The 19,619-nt window shown below is 42.4% G+C and overlaps 1 long non-coding RNA gene across 1 annotated transcript in view; it reads left to right on the top strand.

The window, feature by feature from the left end:
• The first annotated feature begins 11,269 nt into the window (after window positions 1–11,269).
• LOC140712067 (uncharacterized) overlaps window positions 11,270–19,619 on the top strand; it is a 29,551-nt gene continuing 21,201 nt past the window's right edge. The window contains exon 1 of the long non-coding RNA XR_012093528.1: window positions 11,270–11,310. This is a non-coding gene — a long non-coding RNA (uncharacterized lncRNA). The remainder of the gene's footprint in view (window positions 11,311–19,619) is intronic.

Here is a 19,619-nt window from a genome sequence, read left to right as displayed (position 1 = left end):
TATAATTTTCTGGAAATATTGCAAGTAAACTTTGTACAGAATGGGTATGCATCCCAAGCAGTTGAGATACCTGCACTTTCTAAATTGTCTGAAACAAACTTTGCAATTATTCAATTACAGTTGTTAGGTCTTAATCACATTGAGCACAATTTTTGTATTTGCTTTCAGTATACGGAATTGACATGCCCTTGTGATTTCAAAGATGCAGTTACTAATAGACTCCCAAGGGGAGGTACTTGGGACGTTCTGCTTTGGTTGTTGCACTCCCAGTTCAAGACATTGAAAGAAATGTGGACAATTTCCCTGATGATATAAGACAGAACATTTTCTTCTTTCATGCAGCAACCCAAGCTGTGTTATCCTTTCTTGTGTATTCCTATACAGTCTCTTGAATTCATGTCATGTTTGATTATTGTACCTATCAGTTAGATTAAGTTTGACTGCATAAATCACACAATCCAAATATCAGTGGCTTATACAATGCAGAAACTTATTTTTAATTTCATGTCACAGAAACCTGGAAGTCACCCAGACGGTATGGTTACCTTCACAGTCATCAGAGACCCGGAAACTATTTTTCTGCTCATTCTTCCACCCTTAGTGTGTAGCTTCCATCCTCAAGTTTACTTCATGGTCCAAGACGGCCAGTGGAGCCCCAGCTGTCAGGTCCAAGTTCCAGGGAGGAAATAAAGAATAATAGAAGAGTCAAAGGTTATATGCCTCCTTGCTGAGTCAGCCCCCTTAGGACATTTTTTAAAAGTCTCATTCAACAATTTCCATTTATACCCCACTAGCCATTCCTATCTGCAAAGGATGCCAGGAGGGCTAGTTTTCTAGCTGGGCACATTGAGACTTTTGACAATAGAGGAGTCGGTTGCTAAGGCAGAGGAGAGAATAGGTATGGGGTAAGCAACCATAGCCTCTACCACATATGAGAATTTAATTATCTGATACCCAGGAAAATGCAGACTAGAAAACAAAATGCAGGAGGAGTTGCCACACAGAGTTGCTGCATTGCCCTAGACAGTCATGGCGGCCTAGCCACTAACCGGTCGGTGGACTCCCTCAAGATCCTCTTACCTGGACCTGTCCTGTTCATTTACCATTCACGCTCTCTCTATTTCCAGCACTACCCTCTCTCAGTCTCCAGACTCGCATAGCAATTACTGACCATATGGCACCTCACAGGACACTAAATTCAAGATGCTCCCAAATGAGCAAGGAACTGGCTCCTTCTCTTAGTGCCCATGCATCAACTGCCCAAACCGCAAACTTGGGTGTTATCCCTGACTCCTTCTTCTGACTCGTATACTTTACAAATTCTTCCTAAATTACTCCCGGATCCTCCCTGTCCTCCTCATTTCTAGGACTGCCACCAAAATCAAGCCTGCATCACCTTTCACCTGGACTGCCACCACAGCCTCTTGACGGGTCGCACCTTCTTTATTTTTCCCTCTCGCCAATCCATTCTCCACACAGCAGTCAGAGAAATTAATATTTTTTAAAAAAAGAACAAACTTGATTATATCACTGCATGGCTTACTACGCATCAATGGCTTCTTACTACCCTTAGAGAAAAGCCCAGCTCAGTAAGGACTGAAGGCCCTGTGTGATCTGGCCCCTGCCCCCTCACTCCATGCCATTCTCCCCTTTTCTCTGGCCCAGCCACAGTGATTTTCTTTCTCTCTTGCTAATGAGCTAATGCCTTCCCTGCCTCGGGCCTTGGCATACACAGTTCTGTCTGCCTGGCACTCATTTTCCTCAGATCTCCATCTCTTTGTTTAGTGCATTAAACAAAGCATTTTTTGAGGCGTTAAGTCCATGTACCCCCAAACCATGCCAGGTTGCTAGAGACTCTCATAGGTCACTGCCCTTGTGCCTTGAAGCATTCCTCAGCCTTCTAATTACTTGCCCCACTGTAAGATCCTTGAGGCCAGGCATCCTCTGTCTATTCCTCTCTGGATCCCCTGTGCCCAACACAGCCACTGAACACCTATTCATTCAGTAATACAGCCCTTCATTCAATCACTCATTCACTCAAAGACATTTATTGTCATCTCTGTCCGCATTTCTGGTTTGGTACTGGAGAAAGACTTGGTAAAATAATTACCCAAATAGTTTCTTTATTAGAGTCAAAATCAGGACTGCAAGCAGAAAGAGAAGGCATTATGAAAGATGTAAACAGGACACAGGAGGTGCAAGGAGGGTGGAAGGTGGATTATCTATCAAGAACATGAATGGGTAGATTTTCTGCCATCTCAACTCTAATTTTCATCTCCATTTTCACCCCGAACCTTACACTAGACCAAGTTACATAAACTCAGTGTGAGACAAGTTTAGTTGAAATATTTTTTTAACCAATTAATTGCCATTAGTGCTGCCTCCTTGGAGCTTTTGACTTCAGAAAAATAATCCAGGAAGGTTCTGCCACTAATTCTTCTACCTTGCCCACCACCATTTTTCTGATTATTTTTCTACTCTCAGACACTGTGTCCATCATAGGCTGGCTCTGTTCATCTTGGAGTCAGTGTAGAACAGGACTCCATGTGCCAAGCTAAATCTTCCCTGCTTCATCATTGCTCAGACTCCCAAATTGGGTCAATATAGTTTTAGAATGTAAAAGTATATTTCTATTCAGTATATATATATATAATATAAAATATGTATTTATATATTCCAGTATATATACACTAAAATACATATTTATATATTCTAGTGTGTGTATATATATATACTGAAATACACATATGAAATTTATAAATTGTATTTATACATACGAAAGGAAAGAATAGGAACACTAAGGAAGGCCTGAGGGCAGCTTTGATGAAGATTATAGGACGGTTAACCACCCATATTGTCCAGTCATCCTGGACAATTGGCCATTGCTTTCAGTCTATTAACACCCTCAAGATGCACTGAACATATGTTGACAGTCAAGCACTGATGTGTCTTAGAGCATCAGCCGGTGAACAATGTTAAGTTTCGTGGCTGGAATTTGGAGATCAGAGACTATTTTGGGGGCCCTAATCTTCAAACACCCAGATTTCTTGTGGGCCAATCTGTCCTCCACCTGCCTTGCCCACGAAGGAGTAGAGAGTGGATGAAGAACCTAGATTTCTTCAGGTGAAATCTCTGAGCCTGGGGCATGGGAGAGCCCACCCAGGCTCAGGCCCCAGCCCAGGCATCTTACCTGCCTAGGTGGTAATCCCTGAAAGGGGAAGACCTTCTGGAGAATTCTTTACTTCCTGTCCAAAGCGGCAAGTTGGCCACAAGGGGGAAGCATCACACAGAGAGAGTGTTCTGACCGATCTGCTGTTTGCTCTGACTTTCCTATTGTTATCTGGGCCAGGAAGGCAGGTGAGGAGGAGCCACTGCAGACGGCTGTGGTTCAGCTGAGACCATGCCCACCTGGTGTCTTGAATACAGTCATGAAACCAATGAACACAAGATGAATAGTAATCGACATGTGATGAATATTCAGGATTTAAATTATTAATGAAATTAAGCAGAGCACTGGAAAAGATAAGTGTAAGTGGCAAAATTCTTAGATCTGAAGATTCATCATATGCTGAAAACTGGGAATTGAACAGTCTGGTTCCAACATGGGCCCTGTGATGCAGTCACTGGTCGTGGACTTTTCAGGTCATCTTTTGGCCTCATCTGTCACATGGTAGCATTCCCCTTTCTGTCTTTATCACAGTGCTGCTGTGAGGATGAAGCAAGAGAATATGAAACTGGTGATGAGGTATTGCAAATGTACAAGACCTACAACTCAGGCAAGCAAAAAAAAAAAAAAAAATGCAGCTGAATATTACTGTAGATGGTCATGACCTTCCTGAGGTGGGGTGCATGTGTGTGTGTATGTGTGAGATTCAGCCTGGCATAACTTAGTTTAAATCTTGGCTCAACTTAATAATTGAAATAGCCTTTTAAGGCTATGGTGCCAACCTTCCTGTTTTCCAGGACTTTTTCAGTTTTAATACCCAAAGTCCTGGGCCCTGGAACCTCCCTCAGTCCCAGGCAAACCAAAACTCAACTCAAGTCTCCTCAGGCTCTCTGATCCCCTCCCCATGTTCATTTCTTCTCTAAAAAGACTCTAGGTGTAATGGCGGAAAGGCGTGGCTCCCGGACTCTCAGCAGGAAAGAAGAGCCCAGACCTTTGGGTCCCTGTGCAATACGCTGAACCCTTTCTGCCTCTCTTGAGGGTGGCAGGACTGGCTTTGCAGACTTCATGAGCTCCCATGCTGGGACCCACTGCTAGAGTCTGTGGCTTTTGCTCTTTGATCTCAGTCTCCACCAACTCCATCCCCTTAACTCTGCCCTCTGGCCAGGCCAGCAGCCCTCATGCCTACCAGGGCCGCTCCCTCCACCTGTACACTTCTGAATCATCTGCTCACCATGGGGAGGCCTTGGGCCTCTGGAAGTGCTTCGGGCTTTTCCCGAAGGCTTGCGGCCTCCCCAGAATGCCTGGGGCCATGAGCACTACAAACATGTCTCCAGCCTTCCCCACACATCACTGGGTACAAGTGATGGCTTGTGCTGGGCAGAAGTTGAAGATGACCCCCAGGATTCCAGGCCCCTGGTGCACACACCTTCTCCCAGTATTCAAACACTCACGTAGGTGCTGTGTGTGGTGAAGGGCTTTTGTGGATGTGATTAAAATCCCAAATCAGTTGATCCTAAAAGAAGGAGATTACCCAGGTGGCACAGACCCAGTCACATGTGCCCTTTAAATACATGTTCAGAGGTTAGGAACAAATAAGTCAGAGAGATTGGAAGTGTGAAACAGCCAGAGGGAGGGGCCACATGGCAAGGAGCTGAGGGCATCCTCTAGCAGTCGAGAGCCATCCCTGCACAAAAGCCAGCAAGACATCGGTCCCACAATGGCCAGGAAAGGAATTCCAGAATTCTGCTAACAACTGGAATGTACTTGAAAGTGAACCTTTCTCTACTTGGTCCACCAGATGGAAATACAGCCTGTTGACACCTTCTTCTGCCTTCTTCCCTCAGCTGAGGGTCCAACTGAAACATGCAGTCTCCTGACCCATGGAAACTGTGAGATAATAAACGTGTGTTGTGTTAAGCCACTAAGTTTATGATAATTTGTTACATGGTATAGAAAACAAACACATTGCCCCTCCTTTGGGTAGATGGGAAGAAGAAGCACCTTTACATCTTTCTTTCTCCCCAACTCCTTTCTCTCTTCTCCTTCCCTACAATCCTTCCAATTGGACAGGCAGACTTTTCCTTCCTTAGTACAGCCAGACCTGTCATCTTACTGCCATGTGGGAAGAGTCTTTTCTCAACAATTCCAAGGATGTACATGATTTGAGACCTCCAGGTGTAAAATGACTGTGCTCTGAGTACGCTAGCATGACTTGGAATTGAAGACAACTGAGGATTAATATGGTGGTTTACCATTCCCCAAATACTATCTCCCTTACACGTTATGAAGATGCAAATGTTATTTATGATCACAGCAAATGCTGCAAGCTGGTGGTCTGAACAAGGAGCAAAACAAATTTTACTCCTTGACATTTTCTGAGTAGGTGTTCAAACCTACTATTCCAAATTTATTTATTTCACTAATATTGTCTATTCCAAATTAATTTACTTCACAAATATTGTCTCGACTTTCTGTTACTGGTTGTCAACACAGACTTAGTATTGACAAATCATCTACTCATATTTGTGAAATGTGTGTCCATTACCAGGGGCCACTAGGCTATGTGTTAAGGCCAGTTAGAAGCAACAGAATCAAAGCAACACTTTAAACCAGAGGGTCAATTTTATTTGAAGATTGTTAGAAAAAGTTAAGTACTTTTGATTTGTAATTCATTTTATTATTTTTTTTTGAGATGGGATCTTGCTCTGTTGCCCAGGCTACAGTACAGTACAGTACAGTGGCATGATCATGGCTCACTGCAGCCTCAACCTCCCAGGCTCAAGCAATCATCTCACGTCAGCCTCTTGAATAGCTGGGATTACAGGTGTACCACCACACCCGACTAATTTTTTTTTTTTTTTTTTTCCAGAAACAGTTTCACCCTGTTGCTCAGGCTGGTCTTGAACTCCTGGGCTCAAGCGATTCTCCACCTCTGCCTCCCAAAGTGCTGGGATTACAGGTATGAGTCACCACTCCTGGCTTGATTTCTAATTTAAAGCTTATTCGTAACATTTAAAAGGAACAGTGATCAGTTGTGGAGGTGAATGGAACCACGTATGAAATTTCAAGACAAAAACAAATGTTTTCAGAGAATGTATAGGCTTGATTTATCCTGTGCCACAGAACTCAGGGGCCATGTGACTATTCTCTTCTATCGTTGGCAATCCATTGGGAGATTAGAAGACCATTACCTAACCACACGTAGAAAATGGATAGGGGAGAGAGAAAGGAGGAAGAAGTATCAGGGTGTATGAGAAGAATGAAAAAAGATGGTGGTGGTAGGGGTCTATTCCCATGGTAGGAATACCAAAGACCCAAGGCTGGTTAGATTAAAGTCATAGAATCATAGCACATTTGAACTAGAAAGCTTTAGTTAGTCAGTTTTTAGATGTGTAAATGGTACTATGTTTTTATTTGTACATTATTTTCACATATTCAACCAGAGATACAGTGCCTCAAGGAGGACTGGGATTTTTATAGTTGGGATACAAAGAGAATTAAGAAGTCAATGTTAAAATTTTGACAACTGGAATTCACTCTCAATGCCCATTTCAGGAATAGTAGTTGGGAAAGCCACACATTGAATTGCAAGAGCCAGATACTTGAGAGAAAAAATAGCATATTTTTCAAATTTCAACAGCTTTTCTTTAAATATTTAGTAACAGAGCTTGGAGGACCAAGCATAAATTTTTTACTATAAACCAAAAAGCTAGAAGAATGTAGGATATGACAAATTCAATTTCCTGCCACACAGGAAGGCAATTTTAAACTTTCTGAAGTGGAAAGAAGAGCGTGTGGGGAGAGGAGAGGGGAGAGCAAGAAAAGGCAAATGACCCTGGGAGAAGGTGAGCATTGGACACTCCCTAGGCAGGTTTGAGGGTGAGAGGAGTGAGGAAATGTCTATGCCATATCCTGACTGAAACTCTATGAGGATGGAGCTCGTTAAACACCCTGAGCCTATGCAATAAGATAATTAAATTAACATTTAAAATTTTGTGTGATCTTTCAGCCCTGAATTCTATGATGATAAATCTTCCTGTGCAGATTGGATGCATATTTTGGAAATCTAGATTACTGGCTTTACTGAAATTTTTTTGAGTTTCCTCTGATTGTGAAATGTTTGTTAGATTATGGTTACAAGCACTTTAGAGAAGTGTGAGGTAGGATGAGTATTCCTCTGCTCACAACCCCTTTTTCTACTGTGGGCTGAGGGTGGGTCGTCAGCTTTCGCAGATGACTTCTGTGAACTTCTGTGAACTTCTGTGAGAACTCTGACAGCATGAGCCTTTGGGTTTCCTTCTTCGTGCTGAGAAAGTAACTAGGAAGAAAAACCAGTGACCAATGGAAGACAATCCCAAAGGAGAGACCCATATGAACTGCTGGTCATTGCCTCATCTTATACTTCATTTTTAAAAAGGGTCTTATTGCAATATAATTCACATACCATACAATTCACCCAAAGGGTACAATTCAATGCTTCTTAGTATATTCATAGATGTGCAGTTATCACTTCAGAACGTTTTCATAACACCCAGAGGGAGCCCTGTAATGCTTTAGCTATAATTTTTTTCCTCTCTTTGACCCACCTCCCCCAACCCTAGGCAACTAATAATCTACTTTATTTATTTAAATTGAATTATATTTATTTATTTATTTTATTTATTTATTTTTTAGAAACAGGGTCTTCCTCTGTTGCCCAGGCTGGAGTGCAGTGGTGCAATCACAGCTCCCTGTAGCTTCAAACTCCTGGACTCAAGTGATTCTCTTGCCTCAGTCTCCTGAGCAGCTGGGACTCCAGGTCCATGCCCAGCTAATTTTTTAAAATATTATAGAGATGGGGTCTTGTTATATTGCCCAGGCTAGCCTCAGGCTCCTTGGCTCAAGCAATCTTTTCACATTGGCATCTCAAAGCACTGGGATTATAGGCATGAGCCATTATGCCTGGCCTACTTTCTGTCTCTATAGATTTTTCTGTTCTGGACAATTTATATTTAGGAATCATACAATGTATACCCTTTTGTGACTGGATTCTTTCACTTAGCAAAATATTTCAATGTTGTAGCATCCAACAGAACTTTATTCCTTTTTATGAACAAATAATATTCCATTGTATAAATATGGCACATTTTGTTTATCCATTTATCAGATATGAACATTTGGATTGTTTCCTCCTATACTACATTTTGTGTGTCCCCTAGTATCTGGGGTTTACTACTAAGCTCCTAACAACGATCTACTTCCCTTTTCTGAAAACATAGGTGGACTAAGAAACCCTGTTCCCTCTGGAATTCAGACAAATCAAATTATATATGTGTTGAGTGACACTTGTGGTAATGCCAAAGAGAGAGACTTAGAGAGTACCTTGTAGTGGTTTGTAATGATGGTGATCCAGGCAGAACCTGAGAGGTTCAGAGTCTTACATTCCCTCAGAGGTGATCAGGCTCAGGAGGCCTGACTCACACAAATTCAACTGAAACCCCAACCTAAAGCCAAACCACTTTATAAACCAGGACGCTAATTTATGATTTTACAATATTTCCAAACAGACCTGGAGGCCAGAGTTGGCTGATTTACATATGACCTTCCTGTAGGAAAGAGTACAGGAGATGTCAGGTTACTATCAGATAGTTGCCTCGCAGTGCAGGCATAGGGGACTGGATAACTTTAAATAATTGACATTTAAGCCATAACATTTGAACATGCTTCCATATATGCCTGATAAGCTTTCTTCTGGTCATGACACTGCTTCTCAATAGTACTGGGTAAACACTGACCACCTCTTGCCATTTTCACCATCTCCTTCTTCTCATTCCAAGTTGAACACTAGCCTTTTATGTAGGCTGAAATTTTAGAACGCAATTATTTAGAACAGTAATATCCAAAAACATTTTGGGGAGTGCTAATCCCATATATATTTATTTATGAATTATATACATGCACTAAAATTTATTTGTATATTAATTTATATGTTAAATTTTTTTCCAAAAGTCAACAAATGATGGATATTTCTACAAATAAATAAAAAAACAAATTGTCTTGTCCTCCCCATTTAAGGATCCCTGTTTTGCATTTTGTTGTTGTTGTTGTTCTTGCATTAAATCCATCTCAGGTCTACAGTTATATTTTAACCATCTGATCTTTTGGTTGGGTTTACTTTCATTTGTACCAGCCTTAGAAGCCTATCTTTTAAGGAAGGTTATTTAGAAGAGAGCAGAAAGGCTATCTCATCTGTTTTATATTGATTCCGTTAGTTTCAATTTTAGCTGAGGTGACATTTTTTGTTTACCTCCCAAGATTCCAGAGAGAAGCCCACTGCAGCCTTCTAAGCACTGACTGAAACCTTGCATGAGAGTTATGTTATGGACTTAGGCTTCTCTGAGAAGAGAAATGGTAGGAGATGAGTGTCTGGAGTGGGCAGGGAGAGTTACTCCTAGCCTAGCAGAAATGTGCGTTAATGGTACCAAGATGGTGAAATTGGGGGTAGTAAAAGAACATGGGAATTGGCAAGAATGATTGAGAGCCAATGCTCATTAGCAGTTAGCCTGTTGGAAGTAGGCACTGTGTTCTGCCTTTGAACTACACACAGTAATGTATCGACTGGACTGTGGAGATACTCAGAGAAATTGAAGTGAGACTGGATCCCCTAGAGCACAGAACATGATGATTCCAGAAAATTATCTGGTGGCAAATAAGAGACACCATAATTGAGAGATACCAGTAAATTAGAATTTGGGTTCTCTGGAGGGAAGAGTTTTGGCTTAAAAAAAGAATGAGTTGGGTTTCAGATGAAAAGGAACCTGCTTCCTGGGAGATCAATGTTACTAAATGAGAGAATTCTATCCTTGAACTGTCAGTGGTTTTTAAAGTTGCAAATTGGAATAACCTGGGAAGCCATAAAAATGCTGGTGCCTGAGTCTCACTTCTAGACTTTCTGATTCCATTCATTTGAGATGAGGTTTGGCCATTGAGATTAAAAACACCACACACAGAAAACCTCCAGATAATTCTAATGTGCAGCCAAGGTTGGGAACCACTGCACTAGAGGGTGAAAGAATGGAGTGGCTTAAGGAAATTAGAGAAGGAAGCTTGGGGAGGAAGTGGAGGGGCCTGGAACAGCCTAAGTAATCCTAGAAGGCTGAACCTCAGAGGCTCTGTGACTTCATCCGCCTCACTCCCATAGACACTGTGGAGAAGGGATTCACAAGGAAAAGGAAACAGGAAAAGCCTGGGATTTCTATTGCATGTCAGGAAGGTGACCATGAAACTGAATCGTGCAGCCTTCTGTTTAGGAGCTGACCTCCATCTAGGTTACAACAGCAGCTGTTACTCAATAACTCCCTCAAAAGTCCAGTGCTGGAAGCAGCAAAAGTGCTCTGTAATTGGTGTCTCTCATTGGATCCTTTGCCTTCTCTCCCTTCCCTGCATCAAGCTCCCCACCCCCACCCTTGCCTCTCTGTACAGGGAGCCCTCCAGCCCAACCATGGGTTTCCCTTCAATTCTACCACTCTCCAGGTATGAGAAGGAAGGGGAGGGAATGACTTCCTTTGGCCTAGAAATATCTGGGAGAACCTGTTATATGGTCCTTGAGCAGACACAAAAAGAGAATATTCTGGAGCTGCATTTTCCAAAGTGTGTTTCTTAGATGCTGGATCCTCAAGGTGTTTTCCCCGTACCCACGCAAGCTTGGGAAACGCAGCAGGATTCTGCGCCCTCGTTGAGATTCACAACGCCTGTGAGTAGAGTAAATGCTTTGAGATCTGGAGAAAGAAACCTGTTTGTTTTTCTTTAACCCTCGCATCCCCAACTCATCTGGCCATGGAATTGTTTTTTTCTGCTTAGCACATTAACATCTTGCCTCTTTCTCATGACACACTTTTGGGAAACTGCCTCAGAAGCTACAATCAGTGGCTTCATTCACAAAGGACAAAGAAGGCAGCTGCATCCTGCACACATGAAACGGGGCAAGAACCCCAGTTAGGCCCTGGCCTCTCTCGGTAATTGTGCCCTTTTTCCACCCCCTCTGTAGCCCCCCTCCCGTTGCCATGGCAACGCCCCAGAGAGTAAGGACTAGGTCTTCTATTTCTTTTCTGCATCCCTCCTCCCCACTCTGCTCTGTGTCTAGAAGAGAGCTGAACACGCAGTAGGTAATGTTTGGAAAATTTGATTGATTGAGGGTTTGGGGGGTTTCATTTGGACCATCTGCAGGTGGGCTGGGTAGCAGGAGAAGGCCTCCCACAGTTTGCTTCTACGTATCTGGGTAGAGGAGTCGGAAAAGATGGTGGGAGAGTGCAGGTCTGGGAGCTCACACAGCTTTGGCACTGCCTGTTTTGTTTTTGTTTGTGTTTAATGCTACAATCGTAAATATTTCACAAATTAGGAATGGTGAAGGGCATGACAAAAAAGAAAACATTTTGATTTCTTGGTATGTCAGGGTTCAGGGTTAAATTTTTCTTTCCATAAAATGTCTGGTCATGTTGCTTGTTATAATGTTGTTTTTGTAAAAAATGATTTCCTTTTAAGTTGGAGGGAAAAAAAGAATGTCTTTCTTTTGCCTGTATCTTTAAATGGTGACCATATGTTCAAAGCCCCAAGGCAAGACACAGAGCCTAATACACAGCCTTACAGGACATTTGAAATAGGGGGACTGCCAGGACAGAGTATTTGGAGTGGAGGTATCTGGCCTCCTAGCTGCTGCGCCCAGTGCCTTAGGAGTAACATCATTTCTAAATTACAGATGCAGTGAGGCCAATTTGGATATCCACTGGGGAAACCTGGGGACAATATATGTTCTCAATTGATATCTGCTTATCTATCTATCTATCTATCTATCTATCTATCTATCTATCTATCTATCTATCTATCATCTTCTATCTATATTTCTCTATTTATTGCCAGAAAGTCAAGAGCAGCCTTCCCAGAGGACAAAACAACAATAAAACCTACAGAAATTCTCTCTAGAGTCTCAGTACACGCAAGACCCAGCTCTTTGCTGCCTGTGCGGCTGCCCAGCCCCAGCCTCAGCAATCTCTGAATGAAGGGTTTGTGGGCATCTGCATGATGCAAGCCATGTGCTGGGGAGCCTCACAGTGCGGATTCTGTCTTCTGGCTGGCTGAGAAGGCTTCCCGGGCTCTGAAAGTATCAATTCTTCAGGCGAGAGCGTTGGTGGAGGATTATCTTTTAAATCAGTTGGTTCTTATTTTCTTAAGTGTGAAAGAAGGAGGGTGGTCAGGAGTGTGTGTGCCTATGTGTGTGTGTGATGGGCCAACATTTGTATAGTATCTGCCATATGCTGAGAACTTTATGCAAATCTTGTATATAATTGCCATCTATCTATAGATATGTATGTATATATGGATGTATATATATGTTTGTGGATATAGGTATATCTATAGATAGATAGCAATTTATATATGTTTTATGTATATCAGATATATAGCTATATATATTTCAGATATATATCTGAATGTATATCAATATATCTATACACATCCAGTTGTTTTATTTTTACAACACTCTTTTAACACTGATAAACAGAAAAGAAAATGGGCTGAGCACAGTGGCTCATGTCTGTAATCCCAGCACTTTGGGAGGCCCCGGCAGGAGGATTACCTAAAGCCAGGAGTTTGAGACCAGCCTGGGCAAAATGGTGAGACCCCCATCTCTACAACCGTTTTATTTGTTAAAGAGAGAGAGAAAAGAGAATAGAGGCTGAAAGTGGGAAAACAGAAGGCTTACCTTGGTCACACGGTGGGAGAGCAGCTGCGCCTTGTTCCCAGGTCAGGGCTGTCTGATCCAGAGAGTTCTCTCCATGTCACCATTTTCCCTACCATTTCAACCTTTAGAATACTGTGGACTAAGGCAAGAATGAGACTGAAAATATGGGCCAGGGATAGTGCAGCAATCCCAATACCTGCCTGAAATTTCCAATTGAAAATCCTACTCTCCAGGTGCTGCGGCTCATGCCTGTTGTCTTGACAGTGTGGGAGACAGAGGCAGAAGGATCAGTTGGGGTCAGGAGTTCCAATACCAGCCTGGGCAACAGCGAGACCCTGTCTCTACAAAAAAGATAAAAGGAAAAACAAATCCTACCTTCCTTCCACACCACACTTCCTGTCCTTCCTTTCCTTCCTTCCTTCCTTCCTTCCTTCCTTCCTTCCTTCCTTCCTTCCTTCCTTCCTTCCTTCCTTCCTTTTTCCTGGGTCTTCCTCATAGCATAATCCTGGACCTGGACTCCTCTCTTTCTCCACAATCACTTCCTAGATTATTTTACCCATTTCTAAGGCTCTACATACCATCTCTACAGTCTGATAACTTGGAAATTTTTATTTCTTGCAAAGATCTCTGTCTTCTGAACTTCAAATCTATATATCAAAGCATCTACTCAACATTTGCCCTTGGATGACTCATAGTCATTTACCCAAATATGGCCCAGATGGAACTTATGACCCATTCCTCCGCCTGCTTCTTTTGAGTTTCCTATCAGCAAATGAACTTCATGCCCCAAGTTTCTCACACCCGAAACCTTAGGGTTCTTCTTGATGGGAGCCTCCTTCTCATTCCCACATACAGTGAGTCCCCAGATACTGTCTGCTTTACCTCCTAAATCTGTCCAGAACCTGTATTCTTTTTTTTTTTTTAATGCAATGACTTATTTACTGGGCAACTAATGTGAGCTAGGTACAGCTTTGGTAAAGGTATTTGAACTGCCTAAAAGCCCAAGCAGGTATGGATGGTTTTCTCTATTTTCAGGTGAGAAAACAGAGGCTCAGAGAGGTCTGTTACTCTCCTAGCATAACATAGCTATTCTTTTAAGCCTTTTGTTCTTTTCAGCACATTTTGATATCTACCCTTGAAGGCCCTCCATAAAGAACTCAGGGTCCCAGGTTCTCAAGAAGGTCCTAGTAGTTCACAAAGACGTTTCTGGAAGCTTCTGGATTAGAAGTAAATGCCAGAGCTGTGCAGGAACTCTAAAAGGAGGGGACAGGAGATGGGTGAACAATGGAGCCTGGAGAATCATCCAGGCAATTCGGACAGTAGTTATTCCATGAAAGAAGGAGAAAATCAGGCTCTGAAGATATTGCAAATATGGAGAATTACTAACATTGGCCTGGGCAGCGATGGTTGTCACCCTGTAGAGCAAGACCTGGCCACTGACATGCTGGACAAAGTTCCTAGGAGGAAGAGTGGGGAAGGAAGTACCTTGACATTCCTTGGAATGCCTTCTGGTGTGTGAAGCCAGCTAGTCGATAAAAACTAGGGAGCCTGTGAGAGCTGTTTCCATTTTAATTGCCCTGTGTGGTGATAGTCACCCAATGTCTCTGTTTAAATATTTTTTTCTTATGCTTTGACAGTTTATAGCTTTTGTAGATCAATCCTTATATTTCATGCAGGGGAGAGAGACAGAGAGAAAAAAGCAAGGTTATTGATGACCTAAACTGGATTAACAGAACCTGTATTCTTATGCCCACATCATCAGCCTAGTCTAGGCCACTATTATTTTTCACCTTGTCAAGTATAATAACCTCCTAACTAGCCTCTTAGCATTCATTTTTGCCCTCTTTCCAATATATTCAGCATACAGTAGTCAAAGTAATCCTTTAAAATATACATTTGATGATGTCAGGCCACTGTCTACAATCTTCTAGTGGCCTCTCATTGGATTTAGAATCAAGTCTAAAATTATTTCCATATTCTACAGGGGGATGATATTCAAAATATTTACTCCTCTATACAGCAGAAGCACAAACAAATTAGAACTGATGTTAATTTCAGCGCTGGAGCAAGATTTGGAGATGGGTGCCTGTGGTGCTGCTGTCACCTCTTTGATCCCAGGGAGTCCAGGGGGTTTCTGGGAAGGGCCACAGCAGCAGGGAGTGGGGAAGTGTCATCCTATTTGTTGTCAGCATTCAGTTTAGCAAACCGAATGTGTTGAAACACCCTAGGTATTTCAAACACAGGAGTAATCAGGAAATTTGTCACACAGATGCCCGGATATGAATAACTTCGGGAAGCAGCTACCATTCCTAGGACTGAAGCAATTAAAAGGGAAGAGGTGGGGCCAGAAAGTAGCAACTCAGAGAAAGGACTCCTGCCTGCTGGTCCTGGCACCTCAGGAGGGACATGGTGGGGCTGGTGATGGGTGTGACAAGAGCGGCGCAAGGCTGGAGGAGCTGACCTGTGTTGTGAGAGTGACAGGAACTGATATTTTTGCATGGTATACATCCAGCCCATTGTACATTAGCTGACTGGTAGCCTGCCTCCAAGGATGCCTTGGCCTGCCCGCTCCAGCCCCTTCTGTCTCCTTTTACTCCACACCTTCCCTTGCTCATTGTGCTCCAGTCACACTGGCTTCTTTTCATGTCCTTGGACAGGTGAAGCTCTTCCTGCCTCCAGTCTGTTACCCTCATTGTATACTCTGTCTTCTGGTTATCTATTGCTATGTAAATGACCACCCCAAACTTAGTGTTGGAAAACAACTGTAATCATTTATTTTGTTCACACAGCGGCAATTTGCAGGCATTGGAGAGAAGGTTCGTCTGCTTCATGCAGCATCACCTAGGGTGGTTTGACTAAGGGTCGCAGCATCCCCCCAACGTGGTGCCCTCATGTGGCTGAAAATCTGCTGCTGTCAACTCAGCCACGGCTGAGGCCTGGGGTCTCAGTTCATCCCCACAGAGGCCTCTCCATGTGGCTGGGTACCAAGGGTGAGCTTCTAAGAGAGGAGGCTGATTGGAAGCTGCATCACCTTTTATGACGTACCTCCAAAGTTATATGACATCATTTCAGATATGCTTTCTTGGTTAAAGCAGTCACAAAGACCTGTCCAGGGACAGAAGGAGAGGACATGGACTCTAACACTTGATGGAGGAGGGACAGGTTCCAGAAGGGCATGTGGGGCAGACATATGGTAGTGACTAGTTTTGGAAATACAATCTGCCACTCCATTTTAAACTAGTCATTTCTGAGAATCTAGTTTAAATTTCACGCATTTCCCTAGGTTAGTTACCCCAGACACAAATACAATCAAGGCAATCCTCTCCTCCTTTGTGGCTCTTATCATAATTTCACACTATACAGTAATCTATGTAGCATTTTTGTTTATCATCTTTTGTTTCTTGTTTGTCTTTACTGTAGACTGGAAGCTTCTGAATCTAAAACCATGTCTTCCTTAATCAGCCCTAATCTGTAGTACTTGTTTCATCACCTGGCATGCAGCAAGTGCTAAATAAAATCTCACTGAATGAATACTGTAATAAATGTTGAGCAAAATCTGCCCCCTGCAGTCCAGACAAATCATGAATTCAAGTAGTATTTGGTCATAACTTCATCACGAAATCATGCATTAAATGACTGCAAATAGAAAGGAACGGTAACACAAATTTCAGTTATCACTTTGTAAATGGCTAAAAATTTCCTGACTTAATTTCACTGTTGTTGATAGATGTTCAGTACAGAAAATCACATATTCATGTGGGCATTTCTCCCAGAAAGGCTCTTTTCAAACCAGAGACAAGTTTCATTTGAGAGACTTTTGGCCCAAACAGCCTGGTTATCACTCACAGGGCTGATATAGTAACCTCCAGTCAGGGGGAGTCTGGCAACATCACAGAAAGGACAATTTCTCTTCTTTATTTGTAAACTGCTCACCTTCAGGCTGAGTGTGGTGGCTCATGTCTATAATCCCTGCACTTCGGAAGGCTGAGGTGGGAGGATTGTTAGAGTCTAGGAGTTCAAAACCAGCCTAGTGAGACAACATAATGCAACATAGTGAGACCCCATCTCTAAAATTTTTTTTAAAAAATTAGCCAAGCATGGTGGTGTGTGCCTGTAGTCTCCGCTAATTGGGAGGCTGGGGTGGGAGGATTGCTTGAGCCTGAGGATTGCTCAAGGCTGCAGTGAGCCATAATTGCGCCACTGAGCTTCAGCCCAGGCAACAGAGGGAGAAATTGTCTCAAATAAAATAGAATAAAACAAAATAATTAAATTGTTCACTTTTGGTCAGAGACTTTGAACATCAAATCAAATAAAAACATTAGTAATTTATTCAAACTCACAATCCTAGATGTTAGAGAAGCCACTGCTGTCATTGATGAGGTGGGGGTGGGGATGAGATGGAGGAACTGGTGGAATGGAGAAGGGGGTTCGGGTGGGGTGCTGGGTGGAAAATTAATACTGGTTAAGGACAAGCTTCCTCCCAGGTGCTTTATACGTGTGATTTCATCTCAACCTTACCATAGTCCTGTAGGTAGGTAGGGCTATCCCCATGTGAAAGATGAGAAGATCAAAGGTGCAAGTGGTTCAATACTGTGCCCATAGTGACACAGTTCACAAATGTATGTGTTAGGATTCCTTCTGCAGTTCTCAGTGGTTCCAAAGCCCACATAATTTCTACTGCACCAAAAATGCAGGTTCAAGTCAAGAGATGTCAACAAGCTGTTATTGGGGGCTCTCAGGTACACCAAGCACTGAGCAAACAGTGGCCCAATAGGGCCCACATATACTTCCTCCATTTGCTGATATGGGTTTGATATGGGTCCAATTCTTCCAAATCCTAAAATTATAATAAAATAGGGATATCAGTGGCAGAATAAATTGGTATTTCAGAATGTCAATTTTCCAAAATGTAGTAAGAGACTAAAAAATCTTTTTATCTTAGAATTCCACAATTCTTCAAGGAAAATAGATAATCAAGATCATGCATGAGGCCAGGTGCAGTGGCTCATTCATGTAATCCCAGAACTTTGGAAGGCTTAGGTGGTGGGATTGCTTGAGGCCAGGCATTTGAGACCAGCCTGGGAAATGTAGGAAAACACCATCTCCACAAAAAATAAAAATTAGCCTGGTGCAGTGGCATGTGTCCATAGTCCCAGCTACTCGGAAGGCTGAAGTGAATGTATTGCTTAAGCCCAGTTCAGGGTTGTTGAACTCCAGATAAGGATGACCATTGTAGTTATACCTACAAAATAGAAAAGAAAAAAAGAAGACAGGAAATCCAGTAGGGGATTTAAAAAACTGGTATTTTTATACAATGGAACATTATGCAGCCATTACAAATCACTCTTTGGGAAAAATATATAATAACAAGGAAATGCTGAAGATATATTTTTAAAGTGCAAAGAACCAGCATATACTCTTGTTCAAGCTGGGCTACTTTATTCTTCCCTTGCTACCCCACGGTAGAGCTAAGATACAGCTCTAGCATTTGACTGGACCATATTATCGGTTTAGAGAAAATGAAAAATATAAACATACAGAGTAATAAGAACTAGACAGGCTGGCCTGTGACCTGCAGGTTATTCATATTCAGCTGTGACTCCATAAGGAGATGCCTCTGTCTCTGACCCTGGTCATGGGCAAGGGGCATAGTTAAGCCTCTGATAGGAGAGTATCTTTGGGAGTGAGAAACATCCAAGTCTCCCAATCTACCCACAAGGCCCATATTCCAAATTTCATCCTCCTGTCCACCCACCTACCTCTTCCTGAATGATCAATACAGGGAGCACCCAGCTTGTCTGGAGAGGACCACAGGACTGTAGATTGGAGGTGCCAAGAGATCAAACAGCATCAGAATAGGCACATGAAACACAAAAACTACTTTTAGTATATACCAGTATAAAAATCTTATTTCCCCCAGGTAACTGGAAAGAACTAGAGCTTTGAATTGTGTTGATTTCTGAAAGAATGGCTTGTTAGCTCAAACTAGCAAATAATTAATGGAAATTCTGTGTCCTCCCTTAAGAGTCTAGACCCTCACTAGTCCAATAGAAATATAATAAAAGTACCTATAAAATTTAAATTTTTTTAAATAGGCACATTTAAAAAGTAAGAAGAAATAGGTGAAACAAATTTTGTATTATATGTAATTAATAACATGTTATTTAACCCAACATATCAAAAATATCACTTTATCATATAATAGACATAATGAATTATTAATGAGATAGTTTATATTCCTTTTTTGGCATCAAGTCTTGGAAATCTGGTGTGCATCTTACATTTATAACACATCTTAATTTGGACTGGCCACATTTCAGGTGCTTGGTAACCTTGTGGGGCTATGGCTACATATTGAATACCAGGTCTGGACTCTAAAATAAACCTAAATAGAAATTGGAACTAGAGGATCATGGTGGACGGGAGGCAGGACTAGACTGCACCTCCAGAGAGAGCAGCATGTGGAGGCTTGTGAATTTTAGCTCCAGATCGACTGCAAGAACAAACCAGCAATCCCGAGAGGACCCACAGACCCTCTGATGGAAGTGGACTGCCCCTGCAGGACCAGGGAGACACCCCAAACACCGTGAGTGCCCCAACTGCAGAAGTGGGAAAGGGAGACCCTCCTCTCCTGAATGCACACCCCCACCGGAGAAGCTGAAGGTTTGTTTGATGGAGAAGTTTCCGACTTTACCTGGAGCTGAGTCAAGTTAGAGAGCCGAGCAAAATACAGGGGTA

Source organism: Chlorocebus sabaeus, chromosome 7 (genome assembly GCF_047675955.1).
Source record: "Chlorocebus sabaeus isolate Y175 chromosome 7, mChlSab1.0.hap1, whole genome shotgun sequence".
In the NCBI taxonomy this organism is placed as follows: domain Eukaryota; kingdom Metazoa; phylum Chordata; class Mammalia; order Primates; family Cercopithecidae; genus Chlorocebus; species Chlorocebus sabaeus.
Note: the sequence above shows the minus strand (reverse complement) of the source record. Positions and strands in the feature narration are given on the sequence as shown.